Source organism: Zalophus californianus, chromosome 4 (assembly GCF_009762305.2).
Source record: "Zalophus californianus isolate mZalCal1 chromosome 4, mZalCal1.pri.v2, whole genome shotgun sequence".
NCBI classification, from domain to species: domain Eukaryota; kingdom Metazoa; phylum Chordata; class Mammalia; order Carnivora; family Otariidae; genus Zalophus; species Zalophus californianus.
Window position 1 is genome coordinate 117,360,978 of NC_045598.1, and position 22,204 is coordinate 117,383,181.

A 22,204-nucleotide genomic window follows, 5' to 3' on the forward strand; every position below is an offset into this window, starting at 1 on the left:
ATCGGCTATTAAGTGCCTTGCAAGTTTCTTAAAAATAAAAGTCCAACACTGTTCAACTTCCAGCTAAGAGCTTCCATTCTGTTCCATAATTAGTGTTCTACCTTTATTTTCCTAACCTAGTCACCCACCAAAAATGTGTTGCACAGCTATTACGTGCATCTGTAATGGGGCAGCGTGGGAACCGTATTTCTACCGTAACTCACATGCACCTTGAACCCCGTAACTCGTGGAAATCTTATTTTGATGAAGAACAGGCTCCCCTCCAGGTAGAGCTAGCAGGTGTCTTTGTGTCCCCAAAGCCTAGCACAGGCAGAGTCCCTCCAATAAAGTCGGTCTCATGAAAGGCTGCTGAATGAATGAAGTCTGAGCAAGACTTCTGTGTGAAGTACAGCTGGGAAGGAAAAAGGTGCGGCGGCGGGGCGGGGGGGGGGGGGGGTTGTTAAAAAAAATAGAGCTACCATATGCCTTCCCACTCGGTGTCTGTCTCCATGATCTGCCTGTGTAGATGCGGAGTACTCTACATAGCGAGAAAGGGAGGATACTCCGTACAGTTCTGTAAACTCTCTCTTCACACATATCTGAAATATGCAGAAATGCACTTTAAGGAAGGGGTAATGGCCCAGTTTGTAGTGTTAATCTCACAGCCTCAGGCTGAGTGGAGAGGAATCCAGGGCAGGGGTGGAGAGATAGTATGGGGAAGACACTGGTTCCAACTGCCACTCAGACAGGCTTCCAGGGAGAGGGTGGAAGCCAGCGAAGATAAGCGTGGGTTTCGGAATGCTTCCCCTGTGGCCTTCCCCTGCCCCCACCTAACCCCACCCCACCCTGTGATCTTGCTGTTTCACTTTCAGACTCAGACCCTAGAGGGATTTCAAAGGGAAACCCCAGTGGGGTGTCACGTATCCCTGTCATCCCTACAAGCTCCCCATTGTGACCGGCCCAATGAGGCTCTGTTGTTCCCCATGAATGTGAACTCAAGAGTGGAGAGTACTCTGCACAGCCGGGGGAGCTTCTCCGCACCAAGGGCAGGGCCTCGCTGGAAACTTTGACCCTCCCCTGGCGTCTCAGAAAGGCCATGCCCAGCACTACCTGATGCACACCTGTCACTTGTCAACAGGTGTCCGCGCACCAGCAGCCGTAGGCTCAATGCTGGAGGGGAACTTCTCAGCAAGGAGCCTCAGCCCCGAATTGCTGGTTTGCTGAGAAGTGTTCTAATCCCAAAGCCTGCTCCCCAGGAGCACTTTAAATGACTGTTTATGCGGTTCAGGACGTTTTTTTGTTTGTTTGTTTGTTTTAAGTACCTGGCTGCAGTGAAGTTTGAATGAAAAGGATCTTCTTTCTCAGCAGGATTATATTTTGTCATTGTTTTTATTTTATCCATTCAATTGCCTGTGATACTCTTTTTGAATACCAGAGTCATGTCAAAAGTCTTGCCCCAAACCAACTGAGTCATGTAATTATGATAATCCTTCATGCTTTCACTTCCAGGCCACCCCAGATGCACTCATGCTGAAGGGCAGATCAAAGGCGCCCAGGGCGGTTCCTACCTGCGCTGGCCCAGGAGGCCATCTTCTATTGTAATGATTGGTCTGTTCTTCTTCTTACTTCCCAAAGGTTTACAACACACCCTGTATTATTCGTGCCACGGGCAGGGCAGTCCCGGCATGTGGCCTCTGTAGCCTTTGAGTCACAAACCACAGTTTGATGTTTCTGTATCTGTATCTTCCATCTATGACCATTTATTTCGTGCTCTCTTCCCACCATCTTCATCTATTAGTTCTGCTGCTGTCCCGGCCACAGCTGCAGAAAATGCTGGAAGAGTCCCGAGTGGCCAGGGAGAGCAGGACATCTCTCTCTGTGACTCCCTCTTCACCCATGGTCCCCAGCTCAAAGCCATTTCTCTTTCCTTCTCTTTATTTACATCATCCTAAGCATTCCCACCAAGGGCTCGAACAGATGAATTTTCAGAATTCTACTTTTTAACACAGCAGCCTGGCATTTCAAAAACAAAGGGAAGGGTGACCAAAGAAGGAATAACTACAAAAAAAAAAAAAAAAAAAAAAAGCCCAGGTTGCTGACAGTGGTGATGAGGTAGTCTTCCCGGGGCCACTGACTCAGTTTTGTGCAAGTCTGCAGCACTTCCCTGTCCAGTCCGTACGTGGCTGAGGACAACGAGAAAATGTGGGTGGTCAGAACTCTGAGTGGAAAACACACACGCGATTTCAAAACACTCTACCAAAAAAGAATCCAAAATATATGACTACTTTTTTTATATTAATTACATGTTTAATGATAATAGTTTGGGTATTTGGAGATAAGCAAAATATATGGTTAAAATGAATTTCACCTGCTTCTTTTTGCCTTCTTTAAGGTGGCTATGAGAACATTCACGAAGATTTGGATGCGGCTTCTCAAATAAGAGCCTTATGTCCTGCCTTGCGGGAGCTTTCTCCAGGGACTTGCTTACTTCCTTGCACCAGTCGGGGACAAAAGTTCTCTGTCTCTCACCTCCCATATTCCTCCCATTCAATTCTGCTCTTCCGTCTGAAACAGTCACCTATCTCATCCACAGCCAACCAAATGGCCCAGCGTGGTCAGGTAGGACCCTCTCCTATAATGAGGAGGAATGCACTTGCCCCTTACAGCCAACTTCAGCGTTCAATAATAATCTCCGAGCTTATCACGAGAATTATAATATCTCCCTCCATCGTAACCCCACACCCATCTCAGGGCTTTTCCAAAGACAATGTAACATCCAGGATGAGTACTTACTGCTAAACAGGTGAGAGCCCCACTTTCCTGAGACGGTCTTTGCATCTGACCGTTTCCACCTGGAAAATCACAGATCTCATGGAAAAACCTTTCCTTTGACCAATGGAGGCTGTGGCTGGCCCAGCACCAGAGAGCTGAGAAAAAGAAACACGGACTCCAATAACCAGGTATCTTGACTCGAATCTTGTCTAGATTTCTAAAGCTTCACATTCCTCTGGTGTGTATAAAAGAGGAAATTGACTTCACGTTGTCCTGATGCTTATAAAGAGTAATCCTCTTGCCCACAGGATAAGACTTTCCATACCTTGTAGGGGTTACAATACCTGGTAAGTGATGAAAGACAGACGGAAATAACCAGATCTTAGGATGCATCCACATGATGCTGAACACCTGGATCCTGAGAACAATCCAAATGGTCAGTGTTATTATGCCAAAAAAATCTGACGAACAGATGACATGTCTTAACTTTTCACTCAAAAGTACAGGCCTGCTATAAAGACAGATTATGCTATAGATTATGAACATGGTTGAGTTATCAGAGAAGGCCGGAGGATACTAGATTTACACCAACCACTGATAATGCAGCGCCGGGGGCAGTTCCTGATTATCGACGTTTGAGGAAATGGATGGCAACACCCACATACAGGCAGCTCCTGATAACTGGCCATCTCTCTTCCCAGTGGCCAGGACTGTTATTTCAGGAGCACAGCACAGAGCAAACCCTCTGTGGAGGTTTTGAGAGAAGCTTCAGCTGGTCATACACGGGAGAGCACAGCGAATTAGGCAGAATTCCAGCACTGCCATGGGACACACCAGAGGTCCCCGAACACCCCAAGCTGATGGCAAGGGAAGGGCTCAGAGCTCCAGGGAGTCTGGGCACCTCTGAGGGATGAACCCCAGGGGCCTCTCTGGTGGCAGATGTCTGCTGGGCCTCTGCCGGGCCTCCGTTGTCCCTGTGTCTGGGAAATTGGGACACGTTGCCTTTCTGTCTATTTTCAGGACCAGAGGACTGTATCTTTTCCCAAACAAGTGTTTCAAGAAATAGTCTTGTATTAATCGTATGTGAGCAGACAGGCCCAGGAATGGTGGTTCAAGACGAACTGGACAAGAATGACGTGGCATGGCAAGTAACTTGAATTTTCCAAAGGCTTAAAGAAAGCGAAGCTTTCAGATCTTTTCAAACTTTTCTCCCAAGTGGGAAGTTTTTATTCTAAATGCTTGAAAAGCCAGTTATTTTTGTAAACATAAGCCGTGCCTCACTAGGTCACACCAGTGGGGGTGGTCTGACCTCCGCCGACACTGGCCATGCCACGAAGGGCTCTGGCATTCACCTCCCCTTGTCTCTGTGTCCCTCCACACCAAAAAGTTCAGCTCACATGTCATGTGTCATGCAAAACAACCAGGAGAGATAAATAGCCATACAATACAAATACTTGTATGCTAAGACAAAATTGCATCTTTCTAAATTTCTCTATTGTCAAATTTGGAGTAATTTTCCCCTCCCTCCCCTCTTCCTCCGTCCCTCCCTCCCTTCCTTCCTTCCTCCCTATCTTCCTTCCTTCTTGACCCTGCCCCCGCTTTGTTGGTGCCCTGTGCACCCACATAGTCTACCTATTGAATAATCCAGCTTTGGTGTCACCTTCAAAGAATCACCCACCCCAAAACTCTAACTTCCTGCATATCTCATTAGAGTTTTATCTCCCACAAATGTACCTACACTGAGAACATCATCTCTTCATATCCCTCACCTCACATAAAAGGACACTGTGTTCATTGGTTTCTGTCATCTCTGGTATCTCCAGAAGTGGCACTATGGTCCCCTATTAGCTCTCGTCGCCTCTGACTTCCAGCTCCCAAGCCATCATCATCTTTAAACTGTACTAGACTGGGAAGTGGGGTCCCGATCCGGTGGCTCCACGACCACAGGACTTTCCTTTCCTTTCATTTCTCCGCGTCTTGGAGAGTCTCTTCCTCCTTCTCCCCCTTCCCTCTGAGCCCACAGCCGTCCTCAGGACCAGTGCAAAGGAAAGATGGCTGGCCTGGCACCAATCACCTTCCCTTCTGCCTTCTCTCAGCCTCACAGCATCCCTGACCCTCATGTCCCTTTCTCCACAGTGACTATTCTATAACTCATGCCAGAAAATTGTCTCCATCTCATGTAAATACAATGACCAGATTTTCCAGAAAGTTCTAATTTAAAACTTTCTGTTTGCCAAGACCTAACTCCCCTTTAAGAAAATACAACCACTTGTCTAGTACAGAAAATAATGGAAGCCTGTTGGTAACACCTGTAAGAGTAATTCTGATTTTGCCCTTTTTATGGTCTAAGTAGATGTCAAGCAGAAAAAGAAGAAGAGAGTAACAAAGTTAAGGCGCAATGACTTTATGTTTGACTTCTCATACTTGCTTGAGAATCTTGAGAAAGTGGCAGACTTTGATTTTGGAGGAAAGCACAATCTATAACATCAAACTGCCCTCCACCTAAATGGAGGGGACAGATTCTTTAATGGGAAGCATCAGAGGAGGGAACACACAAAGGGAAGCAGCAAGACCTTTTTGTTTCATTCATTAGTGCATCTACTCTTGTTGACTACCTGCCAACTGCTAGAGTGTCATGGGCGCCTTGGGAATGCAAAGTGAATAAGGCATCCCTTTTGCCCTCCAGAAGTTCACTGTAGAGAAGGTGGACACATCTGTATATCATTCTCTATATCTCTCTCTCTTTTTTTTAATTTCAAAGTAATCAGAAACTTCAGAAATGTTGCAGGTACCATAGGAAGACATTTTTCTTCCATCGGTTTACACTAAGTTGCTGATCTGTTATCCCATATGTAATACCATGTATCTTATTTTCTATATTCTGATGCTTTTTTTAAAGAAAGAATTATTTTTTAAAGATTTTATTTATTTATTCATAAGAGAAAGAGAGAGAGAGAGAGGCAGGCTCCTTGCTGGAGCAGGGAGCCCAATGCAGGACTCCATCCCAGGGCCCTGGGATCATGACCTGAGCCGAAGGCAGATGCTTAACCATCTGAGCCACCCATGTGTCCTATTCTGATGCTTTGACAGGTGGGGTCTTGCTGACCCTGGAGGGACTAACCCTATCAAGGTAGCCCCCTTCCTAAAGATAACAAACACCTTGCCATGGAGCATGCTTTTCAATGCAAACTAACCAAGCCAGAGTCCACACCCACAACTCCTGCCCTCTGGGCCACTAAACACCTGCCCTGCTCACCCCCAGGCAGGTAGCAGATAAGCAAGGACAGCTCCTATGCCCTGAAGCCCACTGAAATAATTCAAAATAGCCAGTCCCACACCTGTTTGCCCAGCCCTGCCTGTTCTTCCCATGGAAACTACAATGAAAGTTCTTGTTGACATTTCCCCTTTGCTCCCTCCTTACAGCCTAGGGTGCTTCCCCTGTGGGCCTGTGTGATTCCCTTCCCTCCTAGAAACGGTAACAAACTATCTTTTCAATGGCTGTCATTTCCTGATCTGTTACTGTTACCATACTTAAATAATAATAATAAAACCTATTAAACCACAATCATCTGCGAATACTTCATGTATAATTCCTATATAACTACAAAATAACTCTGTTATTTAAAAAGATTTTATTTATTTATTTGAGAGAGAGAGCAAGTGAGAGAGAGAGAGAGAGAGAGAGAATGCGCGTGCGCACGAGTGGGGGGAGGGGCAGAGGGAGAGGGAGAAGGAGACTCCCTGCTGAGCAGGGAGCCCGATGTGGAACTTGATCCCAGGACCTTGGGATCATGACCTGAGCCAAAGGCAGACACGTAACTGACTGAGCCACCCAGGCACCCCCCAAAACAATTCTTAAAATTTGGAATTTAACATTAGTAACCTTACTACCATCTAATCTTCAGACTCCTTTTGAGTTTTGCCAGTTATCCCAACCATGTCCTTTACAGCCAAAGGATCCAGACCAGAATCAGACATCGCATTTAGTGATCGGGCCTCTTTAGTATCATTTAGACCAGAACAGTTCCTCATCTTTCCTTGGCTTTCATGACTTTGACCTTTTAGGAGATTACAGGCCAGTTATTTTGTAGGAAGTCCTTCCATTGGACCTATCAGCTGTTTGTTCCCATGATTAGACTCAGGTTCTGCTTCTTTGGTGAAATATCACAGAAGTGATGCTGTGTCCTCAGCGTGTCCCAGCAGGTCACAACAGCATCAGCTCGCCCAGTGACTTTGGTCACTTGATGAAATTGGTGTCTGCCAGGCTTTTCCCTGAAACAGTTACCCTTCTTCCCTTTATAATTAATCAGTATTTTGTGGAGAAAAAAACTTTGATACTATGTAAATATCCTGTTCCTCATCAAACTTCCCATTTATATATCCGCATAAACTCTTGCTTTCTATTTTACTCAATAGGTTATAATCTATACCTAGAGTCCATTATAATTTATGACTCTCATTATTCATTTTATATGCAGATTAGAGGTCAAAATCTAGGCACTGGATGTGTTCATTGTTATGGGGGTGGTGGCTCCCAGGCCTTCTTGGTGAGCAGAATGAGGAAGCATTGCTATGTACCTGTATGCACATGTACACCTATGTGCAGACACACACACAGACACTATGTTTATAAATTATTTCTCTATCCATATCTCTCTAACATGCAGTCCTATCTTTGGACAAGGATATGATAGGGTGGTTGCTGCCAATTTGGTTCTATCCTGGTTTTCGTTTGTTTATTGGTTGGTTGGTATATTAATCTGTTTGGGCTATCGTAACAAAATACCACAGACTGGGTGGTTTATACAACAGCAATTTATTTTCTCACAGTTGTAGAGGCTGAAGTCTAGATCAAGGTGTCGGCAGGGTTGGTTTCTCCCAAGACCTCTCTCCGAGGCTGGAAGATGGCCACCTTCTCCTGTGTCCTCACATGGTCTTCCCTCCATGCATGTCTGTGTCTTAATCTCCTCTTATAAAGACACCAGTCATACCAGATGAGGGCCCACCCGCACGACTTCATTTTTTAACTTAAATACCTCTTTAAAGGCCCTATCTCCAAATACAGTCACATTCTGAGGTAGTAAGGGTTTGGGCTTCAACATATGAATTGGGGAAGGAGGGGATACAATTTAGCCTATAATAGTTAATTTACCAGAAAAATCAGCATGCAACTTGGCAAAGCTCTATATGTTCTAAATCTAGAGAAGTCAAGCTTAAAACAAACAGTAATGAACATTAAAAAAAATCATAATTCCCCTTCTTTAGTGGAAAGACTGTCTTAAATTGCAATGGGCCACATCTGCCCTCAGTTAATGACCTTCCCTTCTAGGACCTTCCCATAGACCTGTGGGGATTCTATTCTCCATAGTATCTGTAATGCCATTATATTCAATTTTTAATTTTAATTTTACTTGTAATGTCCTGAAAAAAATATCCTTTTAGAGTTTGCTAATTTGTTAAAAAGTCATTTTTTTAAGATTGACCTTCAAGCTAAGCAAAAACAACATCAAGACATTTCTATTTCTCAAAAATTCCATTCTTTGTTTTACAGTATCATTGGTTCTACATTTAGCCAAAAGATCCACTTTTGGGGGGGGCGCCTGGGTGGCTCAGTCTGTTAAGCGGCTGCCTTCAGCTCAGGACATGATCCCAGGGTCCTGGGCCTGCTCAGCAGGGAGCCTGCTTCTCCCTCTCCCTCTGCCTGCCACTCTGCCTACTTGTGCTTTCGCTCTCTCTCTGACAAATAAATAAATAAAATCTTAAAAAAAAAATCCACTTTTTTTCTTAACATCTAAACTGGATTAGAACAGAAACAGATTTCTTCTCTACTTATTTCCATCTTACTTTTTTTTTACAAATTAGTATTCATTAATCTGAAATGTGCCAGCAACCTCAAAGTCAACCAGAATGTGATTTTTAGGAAAAAGTAATTTCATCTTACAATGAATTTAAAACTTGATTTTCTGGTTAACCACATCGTTTGTTCCTTTTCTTTCCCAGTCTCTTTTTCCCTTCATGTGGCATGATGTTTGAAAAAGACCAGAGAATATTCCCTCCCACTTGGGTTTCAGTTTTCTAACCAGACAACATTTTGGCACAGAGGGCGTGAAATAAAGGTGGCCGAGGGGGCTGATTGTCTGCACTGGTCCCTACACCCGCTGCATTTTATGCTGTATATCACAAGTGTGTTATCTGATTTTCCTCCTACCAACAGTAATGTACGTTTGTCACGAGAGATTTTCACAAAGCTTCTCTGAGTCAGGCTCCGTTGAACAAGCTTGGGGAGGATGAGTGTGCAGTGTTAGGGCTCAGGCAGCAGAGCTGAGCTCCACCACTTTCCAGTTGGGCCATTTGGGGCAAGACCCTCAATCTTGCTGAGAGTCAGTTTCCTCTGCCGTAAAATGGGATCATCGCCACTATCAGTAGGGCTCCTCGCACATGGAAAATGCTCAACAATAACAATGTTGAACAAATGTGAGAATTGAAAAGAGATAATGTGTGCAAAATCCTCTGCAACAGTACTTCTTAGCCCAAGAGAAGAATCGAGAAAAAAAAGCGGTAGACAAAGAGCAATAAATGGCAAGTTTAATTATTTCTATCGGTAGATCTATAGGATGGAGGATTAAGTACTTGGTGTGGAAGAGCATAAGTGAAAAATTAGGGGAACTGCAACTCATTTTATTTAGATAAACCCTCCTGTATCTTTATATTGATTTGGTAGATTACACAAACCATCACACTTTTCTTTTATCCTATTTTGCACCCTGGATGGACATCCAGTCTTCAGACCCAGGTCTCCGTCCTGGAGATGCATTTGCAGTTCCTCCTAAATCTGCTGTGAGTCACATTTCCCCTGCCACCACAGTAAGAGGTAGATTGGGGGACACACTCCCCCAGGATGGCCATCGTGCACCTTCCCCCATGAATGAAAGTGCACCGAATTCCCCCCTGGCATGGTTCTCCTACCCTTCACCAGCAACTCGTATCTGAGTTATGTTGTAAGTTTTCCTCCCTGCGGTCTGGAAGCATTCATCCCTGGACTCTGAATTAGACACAACAGAAAGAGCTTGAAAGGTCAAAAACAGAATTGTTCCTCTTTCGATACCAAAATAAAACATTCCTTGCATTTCCCTGAAATTTCTTCTTCCTTTTGTACATCTTCTCCTTCTCTGTTGAGACCATCTATTGAGAATTTCCCATGAGCCAAGCTACGCCAAATCCTTTACAAGCTGAGTCTCATTGATGTCATAGTCTTCCCATTTTAAAAGTCAGAAACTGAAGTTTAGTGAGTTCCAAGGTTTCCAAGCTTGAATTCTGGCTGAGACATAACCAAGCCCCTGGCTCCCCCATGACGTGACCACTCAGATGTTGATGATCAGTGTCCACCTTCTTTCACCCAAGCTTCCCAACCCCGCCATCAAATTCCAACCCCTCAACCCACAAGAAGCAGCAGGACTGCAGCAATTCCCAAAGTAGCTTTACGTCATCCTTCCCTGCCTTCCTAGCAATGGTCAGTGACTCTCTACTGTCCACTAAATGAAGTCACATCTCCTTGCCTTAGTATTCAAGACAGTGCAATCAGACCTCAACCACCCCATCTTCTTTATTTTCCAAACTTCTCTCAACGCCTCCCCATGGCGGAACCACATTTCAAAATTTCTTCCCCAGACACAACACTACACACACACACACACACCAAGCCTGTGTCTGCATGCACGCAAATATATACACATGCAATATAACACACAATAAAAACACATCCCTGCATACCCACACTCCTGCATAAACATACACAGACACCCTTACAACACACTCCTACATACATGTCCTTACTCACACACCCCTGAGCACAAACACACATCCTACACACACAAATGTCATTACACATACTCACACCCTGCACACTCCTCTATGTACATGCATACCCCTACACACACATATTTCCCTGCATTCACACACCCTTAAACACATACAAATAGCATTCCCATAAACACACTCCTAAATACATACTCTATAGACACACATACTTGCACACACGTGCACATCTGACACACACACATGCACTTGCCCACTATCTGAATCCGGATGAAAGTGGAAGTAACTAGGGCTACATGTTATCATTTTACATTTCCAATGACAGGACTAAGGGAAATTTTCTCCTTTGTTAAATTTTTTTGATAGTATTATTTGGCAATTAATATATACTGAGAGGAAAAAGATCATTTCAGGTCACGTAGTCAAGAGGTTTTTGTACAGAGGAGACATTTTAGACCACCTAAGTAAGATGGTGTAAAAAACTGCATTTTAAAAAAGAAGAAGAAGATACCTTTGTGTGTCTTCATCTTGTTTTGCCTTTTTAAAAGATTATGGAGTTGAATTCTTTAACTTAAAATTTTATTTTGGTGTGCCTAGGTGACGCAGTCGGTTAAGCGTCTCACTCTTGATTTCGACTCAGGTCATGATCTCAGGGTCGTGGGATCAAGCCCTGTGTCGGGCTCCAGGCTTAGCACACAGTCTGCTTGTCTCTCTTCTTCTGCTCCTCTCCCCACTCTCTTACCCTCTCTCAAATAAATTAATAAATAAAATCTTTAAAAAATTTTAATTTTATTTTATTATTTTTTTTAATTTAAATTCTAGTTAGTTGACATACAGTTCAGTATTGGTTTCAGGAGTAGAGGTCAGTGGTTCATCATTTACATCTAACCCCCAGCCCAGTGCTCATCATCACAGGTGCCCTTCTTAATGCCCATCCCCCATCTAGCCCATCTCCCCATCCACCTCCCCTCCAGCAACCCCCAGTTTGTTCTCTATAGTTAAGAGTCTCCCATTATTTGTTTCCCTCTCTCTCTTTCCCCCCCTCCTGAATGTTCATCCATTTTGTTTCTTAAATTCCACAGATGAGTGAAATCACATGGTATTTTGTCTTTCTCTGACTGACTTATTTCACTTAGATTAATACTCTCTAGCTCCATCCACGTCATTGCCAATGACAAGATTTCATTCTTTTTGATGGCTGAGTAGTATATGGAATTTTTTCTGCTTCATTACAATGAGAAAGTGTTGCCATCCCTTATGATGTGAGGTTGCCCTTCTTCTTACTTGATTACTGGTGAGTTTTTGCAATATGTCACTTTTGTATGGTTCCAGGACCAGGAAGTTTTTTAGTAGAGCAAGTGCTATTCTAGCTTTGCAAAGCAATGAGAAACACAGAGATTCCATTAAGAGATATCTTCCTTAGACCATTTACTACCCAACCACTCACAGAGGTAGACTACGAGAGCTTTGGAGAGTTCAGATGGAAGGTTTGACTTCATGCTGTTTGTACATTCTGGGTCCGCATCAACTATATGTCTGAGGTTCAATTTCTTTCATTTGTAAAAGATTAGAGTAGATACTTCTATATTAAGACAAGTATACTTCGTTATCTTCAAATCTATGTGTTAATATTTATGAGGAGAAAAGTACTCTGTGCAATAAAACCATTTCCGATGTGTCAAGTTTTATAGTGAGTCATGGGTTTGTCTAACCAGATAAATGTAACAGGACATCCTGTAGGCACCATGCAGTTTTTCCAATGCTTCTAAGTTTTTCTTTTTTTCTTTTCTTTCCTTTTTTTTTTCTGCCTCTGCATGAGACAAAAGGCAACCCAAATTTAACCAAATACTAAAACCTGTTTTAATGATAGTTGCAATCGTGTACAAAAAAAAAGAATGGTAAGGATACTCTGGAAGGACTATTGTGTTTGATAACATCTCTGCAAAATAGATTTCTCTTTTAGAGCACAAATCCCCTTTATATTGGTGTTTATTAAATTGTAAATTTTCTACCCTTACTTCTACTCTTGCCATGTGCTTGGTAGCCAATAAGCTACCTTTTTTTTCTTTTTCTTTTTCTTTTTTTTTGCTTTTACTGGGAAATAAGGGACTTCTCTGAAAGGCTAAAGGAGATATAATTTTGTTTTGGCAACATGCTATTTTCTACAGAGTTCCCACATCTACTTTGAAATGATTTTACATTTCTTCCCAGTGGAATGGTGACAGAATCATCAGATCAAGTAGACAGTAGACCATGGGCCACCAATGAAAATGATTGAGGATTCACCAGAATAGAACAAAAGTCAGCTAATATGTATAAACAGGATGAACAATTAAGAAATTAATACATTATTATTTAGGTTTCACCTAAAGAATAAACTTTGGGGTTTCTTTAGCGAGAATGACCCTTAGTAAATATTAACAAGTTGAATTGTATTTGATTTTTACAAATGTCCTCAAATATCTTAAGCATTTTATTTCATATCAGAAAGTTATAATTATAAATCTAACCCAAAAGATAAACATGCAATTAGTTGAGCTTAATTAAACATTTAACTATAGATATTAACGTATTTACACAGAAGTACTGCATGATTGTGATAATTATTCTTTCTGCCATTTCCTGGCTGTGTGATAGTGGGCAAGTTACTTAGCTTCTCTGAGTCTTACTTTCCTCCTCTGCAGCCTAGGGATTAAGAATACCAACAGCAAATCATTGTTACGAGAAGTAAATAAAACAACATCCAGCACGTGTCCTGCTTAGCACATAATGAAAACAAAGCAATCATGGGGAGATAGAATGACCAGCAAGCTCTGGAGCCAAAAAGCCTGTGTTCTGTCCCAGAACCACCAATTTACTAGTTTGATATTGGACAAGGATTTTCTCTTTTCTGCCTCTCAATTCTCTTATGGTCAGATGAACCAAAAATGAGCCTGTGAAGCCCCCTGCACACTGCTGGCCATCGGTAGGCAGCTACCGGATTCCCTTTCCTGATCGTTCCTGGCTCTCTGACTCTTTACTATAATATTCAAGGGGAAAATAGCAAAAAACTTGATAGATTTTTATCAGGGAGAGAAAATAAGTAGTGTCATCAGCATATATAAGTGATTTCAGCCTATAAGAAGAATGGCGATATTCCCTAAGACAAATCATAGTTTTATACAAACGAAGCATGTATGAAAAATAGGTGGCATCAAAGAGATGCCTGAGAGGATGTGTGTGGCAAATGCCGAACAATTACATGTAGCAAGAGTCAACAATAGTTCCGGCTTTCACGCCCACACCATCACTAATCCTATAGCTCCTCAACCTCACTTAGGTGAGCTGGCCACTGTTCCCTGGTTAGTGCAATGCGAGGCGTGCAAGATGTATATACATTGATTGAAAAGCTGGTGAAAGGGGCGCCTGGGTGGCTCAGTTGGTTAAGCATCTGCCTTTGGGTCAGGTCATGATCTGAGAATCCTGGGATCAAACTCCGCATCAGGCTTCTTGCTCAGCAGGGAGTCTGCTTCTCCCTCTCTCTCTGTGCATGCACCCATGTTCTCACTCTCTCTCAAATAAATAAATAAAATCTTTAAAAAAAAGAAAAGAAAAGAAAGAAAGAAAAGCTGGAAACAGAATCCAGTTTTCAGCAATCTCATCACATCTTTGAATTTCCCACTTCCTGACAGAGTTGTGCCAATGAGGGTCTTGGACTTCAGACCTGCTGAATCTTCTGGCCATTTCCAAAGGAGCCTCCTCCTCCTTGATGTTGGGAGGAGGTAGGGAATGACACGTATGTCATAATACAGGCCATACACACACATGTACATAGATACACAATTATGGTCTCTTCAACCTCATTTAATACATTGTCCTAAAATTTGACTTTTCCCCCCATCTGTCTGTTAGCTTAACGTATTTGATGGCTCTAGCTTGATTGGTTCTCAATCATTTCCTGAGCCCATTTCTTTGGAGCCCCCTTCTGTTAGGGCTGAAAGCCAGGCACTGCCAGAGGAATAAGTCAACCTTAAGCACGATGTCTTAGGGCCATTTGTGTTCTCTCAGGAATGTGCCCTAATCAACCGTGTACTTGAGCAGTGTTCTAAACTTTCAAGTTCAGATCACAAAAACATTCACATGTAAAGGAACTTTAGAAGATGCAGTCTTAGTTTTCCAGTCGCCCCATAAGGTTTTCTTTGTTTCCATTTAACAGAAGCATCTAGTTGGACAGGTTTATAAGAGTTCATAATAGTTGGTGAAGGTTTAATCTCCCTAATACAAGCAATCTTCTTACCACCTCTTTTGCATGCAGATGCCCCTCAAATGATTTTCCTTATTGAAACAAAAAGCTACTTCTGATTGGCGTAAGCAAAAATGGTGCTTTATACTGCTCACATAATTGCTCCAGGTCCCCTTGAATTATCTTCTCAGGTAAAATGCCCTGAGCAGGCAACAGAAGTCCTCCCACCATGTCAGAAGCATAGACTCTGAAACCTGAAAGTTCCTATAGATCCCACAGACCAGCCTCTAAGCTTAAGTGAAGAAACCAAGGTTTCATAGCTGATGAATGGTGAAGCCAAACCTGAAACAGAGATCTTATAATTCCTATGCAATGTTCTTTCTATCAAAGAAAGATTATTTTTTTAAGATTTTTAAATTTATTTATGAGAGAGAAAGAGAGAGCGTGCAGGAGGGGTGGGTGGGGACAGAGGGAGAGAGAGAGAAGCAGACTCCCCGCTGAGCAGGGAGCCTGATGCGGGGCTAGATCCCAGGACCCCAGGATCACAACCTGAGCAGAAAGGCAGACCGGTTAATTGACTGAGCCACCCAGGTGCCCAAAGAAAGCTTATTTTGTATCACCAGCTTAAATCCAACAGAACTTAAGCTTTATTGATGCATAAAAGCATAAGATTATTTTGTTTAGAAAATAAATTTTTAATACACTGGAAAATTCACATCTAACAAATATTCACTGAGCAGCTTCACGTGTCTGGCATTGCACTAGGCACAGGGATAGAAAGTGGAAGACACTGTCCTCAACTGAAGGAAGCTCATGGTCCTCCTGGATGTACCTGTTGAACACAACTTGGGATGTTACCATGTCTATTTGTATTTGAGGCAGGGAATGGACAGGTAAGGTGGGTCATCACTGAAGACCAGTGGATCATGGAGAGCAATGGAATGTACCCTGGTTCTGGCTCAGAAGACCGGAGTTGAGTCCTAGCTTCCCATTCACAAGTTATGGGACTTGGAGCAAGTCTCTTAATTGTTCTGTGTCACACTATCCTCATTTGTAGAATAAAGGTCAGAGTAGCCAGGGCGAATGTGAGGGCTAAATGATATCATACATACAATGTACCCTGAACTCAATAATTGTTACTTACCTTCCCCGTTGTTGAAAAGCAGAGGTAGAAATCACATCTAACCTCTGTAGCTCAAAGACTTTTTTTTTTTTTAATTCAAGTTAGGTAACATATAGTGTATTATTAGTTTCAGAGGTAGAATTTAGTGATTCATCAGTTGCATATAACACTCAGTGCTCATTACATTAAGTGCCCTCCTTAATGCCCATCACCCACTTACCCTATTCCCCCACCCACCTCCGCCTCCAGCAACCCTCAGTTTGTTCCTCATAGTTAAGAGTCTTTTATGGTTTACCTCTCTTTCTGTTTTAGGTTGAATGATATAATGCATTCTAAAATAATTTGTAAAAAATATTATTATGTTTCTTTTACCCTAATATTATCATAACTATTAGCTTACTCCTTGTTTCTTTCCAGCTCAAGCATTACAACTACTTATACAAAATCTATCATCCACCTTCCAAAAACCACCAAGACCAGGATAAGGAGAGGATAATTTAAGGAAGAAGTTGTGTTTTTGTGTGCCTGACCCCATTGCTATTTGTTCAAAGTTATTTTTGCATTCACTAAGCTCCCAGAGAAGTTAGGTAGTAATTCCAGTCTTTGTATCAAGATTTTGTTTTTGTTTTTTGTTTTATCTCTGTGGAGTTTACTGAAAGACTAGTCTATATTTAAAGATATTAAGGATATTAAGATATTAAGGATTAATAAAGATATTAATACTTTTGTAGTATGTTGAACCATATAAAATTGCCAATATTCAATCATTTTTGGATCTGTAAAAATGGCAGCTTCATACGGTCAAACCCAAAATTTTATTCAAGAGCAGTGATCTTGGGCATATTAGAAAGATTCTCCCTTTTTTTGTTTTAAAGATTTTATTTATTTATTTGACAGAGAGAGAGAGTATAAGCATGCAGAGTAGCACGCAGAGGGAGAGGGAGAAGCGGGCTCTCCGCTGAGCAGGGAGCCCAGATGCAGGACTCGATCCCAGGACCCTGGGATCGTGACCTGAGCTAAAGGCAGACGCTTAACCAACTGAGCTACCCAGGTGCACCAGACTCTCCCTTGATACACATTTAGCTATAAGATGGTTTCATAACACATACCTGAGGGCAGCCTATAGGGATGTCCCAAGCAATCCATTTGGGATGAAACTAAGCCCAGTATCTAGAGTGGAATGCTGAGTGGAATAATGGAGGTTGTACTGGTTGGGAATTAGGACATGCAGCTAGTTGAATTGATGCAGCAGAGTTGAATCCCTGAGGCATATCATGGAAGCTCTCTGAATCTCAGGGCCTCACACCCAGCAGAAGAAACCTGGAATACATGAATATGCCTATTCCTTGGAACTGGGCAAGAAGAGCCTGGCCTGATGCCCCACATGGTAGAGAACCTGCCCCTGGAATACCATGCCCCTCCAGAGAGGAGTCTGTGAGTTCATGCTTTCCTGGAGCCTGTGCCCTCTCCCAACCCATGTTCCAAGTACCACAAACCATGGAGTCCCTCTTCAGGTGTCCCTGGGCAGACCAGATGGTCAGGTCTCCTCCCCCAGAGAACAGAGCATGGTAGCATGCACTACCCTACGTGGAGAGGTGGCCAAGAGACTGCTATCTAGAGAGTTGCAGATGGCATGTGGATGTGTGGGTTAGGAGTGCCACACTCCTGCATGCAAAACTGCTCAGAGTGAGGGGCAGAGGGGAGAAGAGCAGGGGTGGGGGCAGCACACAGGAAGGGGCTTCAGCCAGCCCTGGTACTGACACACTCTGATGCACGCCTTCTAGGGATCTGAGAATTCTAACTTCCTAAGTCTTTCTGAAGGTTGTGATGGTTAGTCTCATGTGTCAACTTGGCTAGGCCATGTACCCACATATCTGTTCAGACACCAGTGTAGATGTTGCTGTGAAGGCATTTTTAAGATGAAATGAAAATTTCAATCAGTGGACTTTGAGTAAAGCAGATTACCCTCCATGATGTGGGTGGTCCTCGTCCAAGCAGTTGAAGGCCTTATCAGCAAAGACTGTGGTCCCCTGAGAAAGGAGGAATTCTGCTCCTATACTGCCTTTGAACTTGAGCTGCAACATCAACTCCTCCCTGGTCTCCAGCCTGCTGGCCAGCCCTGCAGATTTGGGACTTGCTATCCTCCATAACTGCATGAGCCAATTCCCTAAAATAAATTTCTCTCTCTCGTTCTCATATTATATGATATTGATTCTGTTTCTCTGAAGCATCCTAACACAAAGGTTTATTTTTCAAGGTAAAAGGATAGATCACATTTTATCTGGCACTGGATTTATACAGACTGGACATATTAGACACATATTATTTAGACTGCTCACAAATGGTCCCACAGATATTAGGGCTGAGCCTGGATGTGTCTGTAGTTCTCACATTGTGAATACAGAGGTCCTAAATATGTGTGCTTTAGCTGAGTGCGGCAAGCGCTGTATAGGTGCTCATTGCTACCAGATGGTCAAATCTTGACATTAAAGCTATAGAAGAATTTAGGAAGGAAGGAGATGGAAAGAGGCAGTAGGGTGCAGTGGGGAGGCCATAGGCTTGGCTAATTAAACCTAAAGTCAAATTTTGCTTCTATTATCCACAAAGTGCGAGTGAATGATCCACGTGATCTTGGAAAACTGCTTGTAACTCCTCTGCGACATCGTTCTCATCACATGTAAGACAGAGGAAACAGCATGGGTCTCAACATTGCTGTAAAAATAACATACGTGGTGTCTGTAGGGGACTTGCCCAGCTCCTAAAGCACAGTAGGGACCCAAGAATGAGATACTCTTGCCAGGACTGCCGTAACAAAGTCCCACGAACTAGTGGCTTAAACAACAGAAATCTGCTGTCTCACAGTTCTGGAGGCCAGAAGTCCAAGATCAAGGTGTTGGCAGGCTTGATTCCTTCTGAGGCTGTGAGGTAGAGTCTGTGCGATGCCTCTCTCCTAGCTTCTGCTGGTTTCCTGGCAACGTCTGGGTGGCTTGGGTCCCTACTGTGCTTTAGGAGCTGGGCAAGTCCCCTACAGACACCACGTATGTTATTTTTACAGCAATGTTGAGACCCATGCTGTTTCCTCTGTCTTACATGGATGAGAACGATGTCAGAGGAGTTACAAGCAGTTTTCCAAGATCACGTGGATCATTCACTCGCACTTTGTGGATAATAGAAGCAAAATTTGACTTTAGGTTTAATTAGCCAAGCCTATGGCCTCCCCACTGCACCCTACTGCCTCTTTCCATCTCCTTCCTTCCTAAATTCTTGGCTTCATTTTTACACGGCATTCCCTCTGTGTGCAGGCGTGGCTATCTGGGCTCACATTTCCCTTTTTTGCTAAGGACAGAGTCATATCGAATTAGGGCCCATGCTAATTACCTCTCTTAACTTGATTATCTGCAAAGATCCTGTTTCCAAGTAATGTCACACCCATGGGCATTGCAGATAAGGAGTTCAACATCTTTTGGAGGACACAATTCAACCCAGAACAACTACTAGCTGGTGTTCTCTATGAACCAAACCAAAATACTGCTTCTCTGGGTTCCAACAGAGCAGTGGTAGCCTCTCCTGCCATATTAACTCTTCATTTGGCAAACTCACTCTCAGGACCTGCTGCTTCTATGCACCGTGCTTAGTGCTAAGAGTAACAGCACACAAAATCAAAACAGAAGAAACAGGCCTGGATCCTCCATCAGGAGCTCACCTTCTGGTGTAGGAGCTCCACGTAGATAAATAACAATATAAGAAGAAAGGTCTAAAGGGACAAGTGTCAACAGAGCTAGAGGTGACTTTTCATAGGATGCTAAGGGCTGAAGAGATGCAATGAATCTAAAGAAGGTTTAGTGAATTTTTGATGAGGTGGCATTTGAACTGGTCCTTGAAACATGGGTAAAAATTGGCCAGGTGAAGATGGAAGGAAAGGGAAACACATGAAAAGAAAGACATAAAGAAACTAAGCCACACAAAAATATTCTCATTATCTTGTGTACCTCAAGTATCAGTTGGGCTTCTGTTCCTCCTTCCCACCTCTTCCCCTCATACCATCACTTTATGCAGAGACTAGGAAAACTGGGTCACTCACCAGCCTTCACAGACCTGGATGAGCTAGATGTGACTCACTTTATAGATGAGCAAACAGAATCAAATTAAGTATAGTCTACCCAGTAATCACAAAGGACCTCTTCTGATATCCTTGGGTCATGTAAATGAGCAATTCAGGCTCAAAATCATACCTTTTAATTAAAACTCTCCCACTGGTGGTAAGACAAATACATATACTCTTAAATTCTAAATTAATGTGAATTTTTTTCTCTTATAACTTAGACTCTTATCTACAATCAAATCTGAAGAATCCTTAAGTAAGAACCAAATATTATATTTCATAGGACAGTGTATTTTTAGGATAGTGGTATTCTCAGAATTAACAATAGCAAATCAAAATAAACAGGACTTCGGAGGAACAGACACACATAAACTATTTAGATCAACAAAAAGACACACCCAACGTCAGAGAAACTCATAAACCCAACCTGGAATGAACTGTACTTTTAGAGGGTGGCTGAGATTTTACTGAGTGACCTGTAGGAATACTGTGCATTTTCTGGATATTTCTGAAGGTAGAAGTGAGTAACAGAAAATGACCACAGTGAGGCCATGAAGGTCCCCCCTTAGACTTCAGCTATCACCGGCTTGTTGGCCTGCACTGCTTTGTGAAGACAAGTCAATGGGGTTCATATTAAAGCACACCAACAGGGGCGTCTGGGTGGCTCAGTCAGTTAAGCATCTGCCTTCGGCTCAGGTCATGATCCTGGGATCCTGGGATTGAGCCCCACGTTGGGCTCCCTGCTCAGTGCGGAGACTGCTTCTCCCTCTCCCTCTGTGTGCTCTCTCTCAAATAAATAAATAAAATCATAAAAAAACCTCAAACAAACAAAAAAATAAAGCACACCAACACCTCTTTCCACATAGTTAGAATCTATGGATTCCTTGAAATACTTCCCTTCTCATAGCAGTGCTAATAACCAAATCACCTTATCAGGCTGGCTCTCCAGAGAACTGAGAGAACTCAGCTGATGCCTCCTATCAGGGCAAAAATCAGAAGCAGACTTTGGAGCTAAATTCATTCAAAGGCAGCACAGACAGAGAGACAATATCCAAGGCGGTCGCCAAACTACATACATAACCTCCATAAAAATGACATAACATTAGTCAATGCAGATAAAGAATGTAACCAGAATGTAAAATTGTGATCAACTTGACACCAACATCCTCATCTGACTGTGTCTTCACACGACAGCTGTTTGGGGGGGGGGATTGTATTCAGCATGCCGTCTTCTTTCTGGTCCAAGTACTCAGTGAATAGAAACATGGGGGTACGGAAAGAGTGGGGGGGTGAATGAGAGGTGATGGCAATAGCTAGACCCCGGGGAACCGGCTCATCATGAAAGGTTCTGAGGGACAATTCTGTTGGGATGCACGCATACTCGGGCCCCTTCCTAAAGACCCACAATGACATCACTGTGTTACTTGGAACCTCTGAGGTTGGGTTCATCCAAGATCCCCCAAACAATTTAACCATGACAACTTTTTCCATGTAACACCTATTAATATTTGATGAACAGTTTGAGAAATTCTGCTCTGTGGTAATTTATGCATAAATAATATTTTATGAAAAATTTTTGTAACCTGAAAGGGTTTTTATGATTTTTCTTTTTTCTTTATTAATTCCCTTCATTAATAAGCATTTGTGCTAAAGTCACTTTTTTTTTGCTGGTAACACAGGCTTGATTCTTTTTTTAAAGCTTACCATTTTACTCACCCATATGCATGTATACAAGAGATTCTCTTACAGATGGAGGTCCTGGGGTGAGGGGAGGCCCTGGGTGAGAGTGTTACTATTAGGACAGCCAGTTTCCAGGCGGTGGGGATGGATGACCCCACTACAAGAATAGAAGAGAACTTCTGGTATGTAGAGAAGAGACAAAGGGAGAAGGGATGGAATGGGCAGAGCCTTGTCTCCAGGAAGGAGGAAAATTCAGGTCCTGAGCCCGAAGAAGCAGGTGAGCCTGGACCAAAGCCTCCACCCATAGCTCTGGGGCCAGAATCCGGCCGACCGGGCAAGCCCTCTTCCAGCCATGCTCACATCATGGTGGTAACCCAACCGACGCAGGTAGCCTTTGCTTTCTGGATGAGGAGGAGAACTTGAAAGAAGATGGTGTAGAAACAATGGGAGAGCCTAGACGCACTGCAGCTGAGCATTGACTGCTGCACCTCATCTATATCCACGGCCCAAA

The 22,204-nt window shown here is 43.0% G+C and overlaps 1 protein-coding gene across 1 annotated transcript in view; it reads right to left on the minus strand.

Annotated features, from left to right (window-relative positions):
- Window positions 1-3,131: 3,131 nt before the first annotated feature.
- The window catches only part of LOC113925896 (translation initiation factor IF-2-like), a 51,128-nt gene continuing 32,055 nt past the window's right edge, over window positions 3,132-22,204 (minus strand). Inside the window, exon 5 of the mRNA XM_027600564.2 lies at window positions 3,132-3,169. The gene's annotated coding sequence lies outside the window, so the exon portion shown is untranslated. The remainder of the gene's footprint in view (window positions 3,170-22,204) is intronic.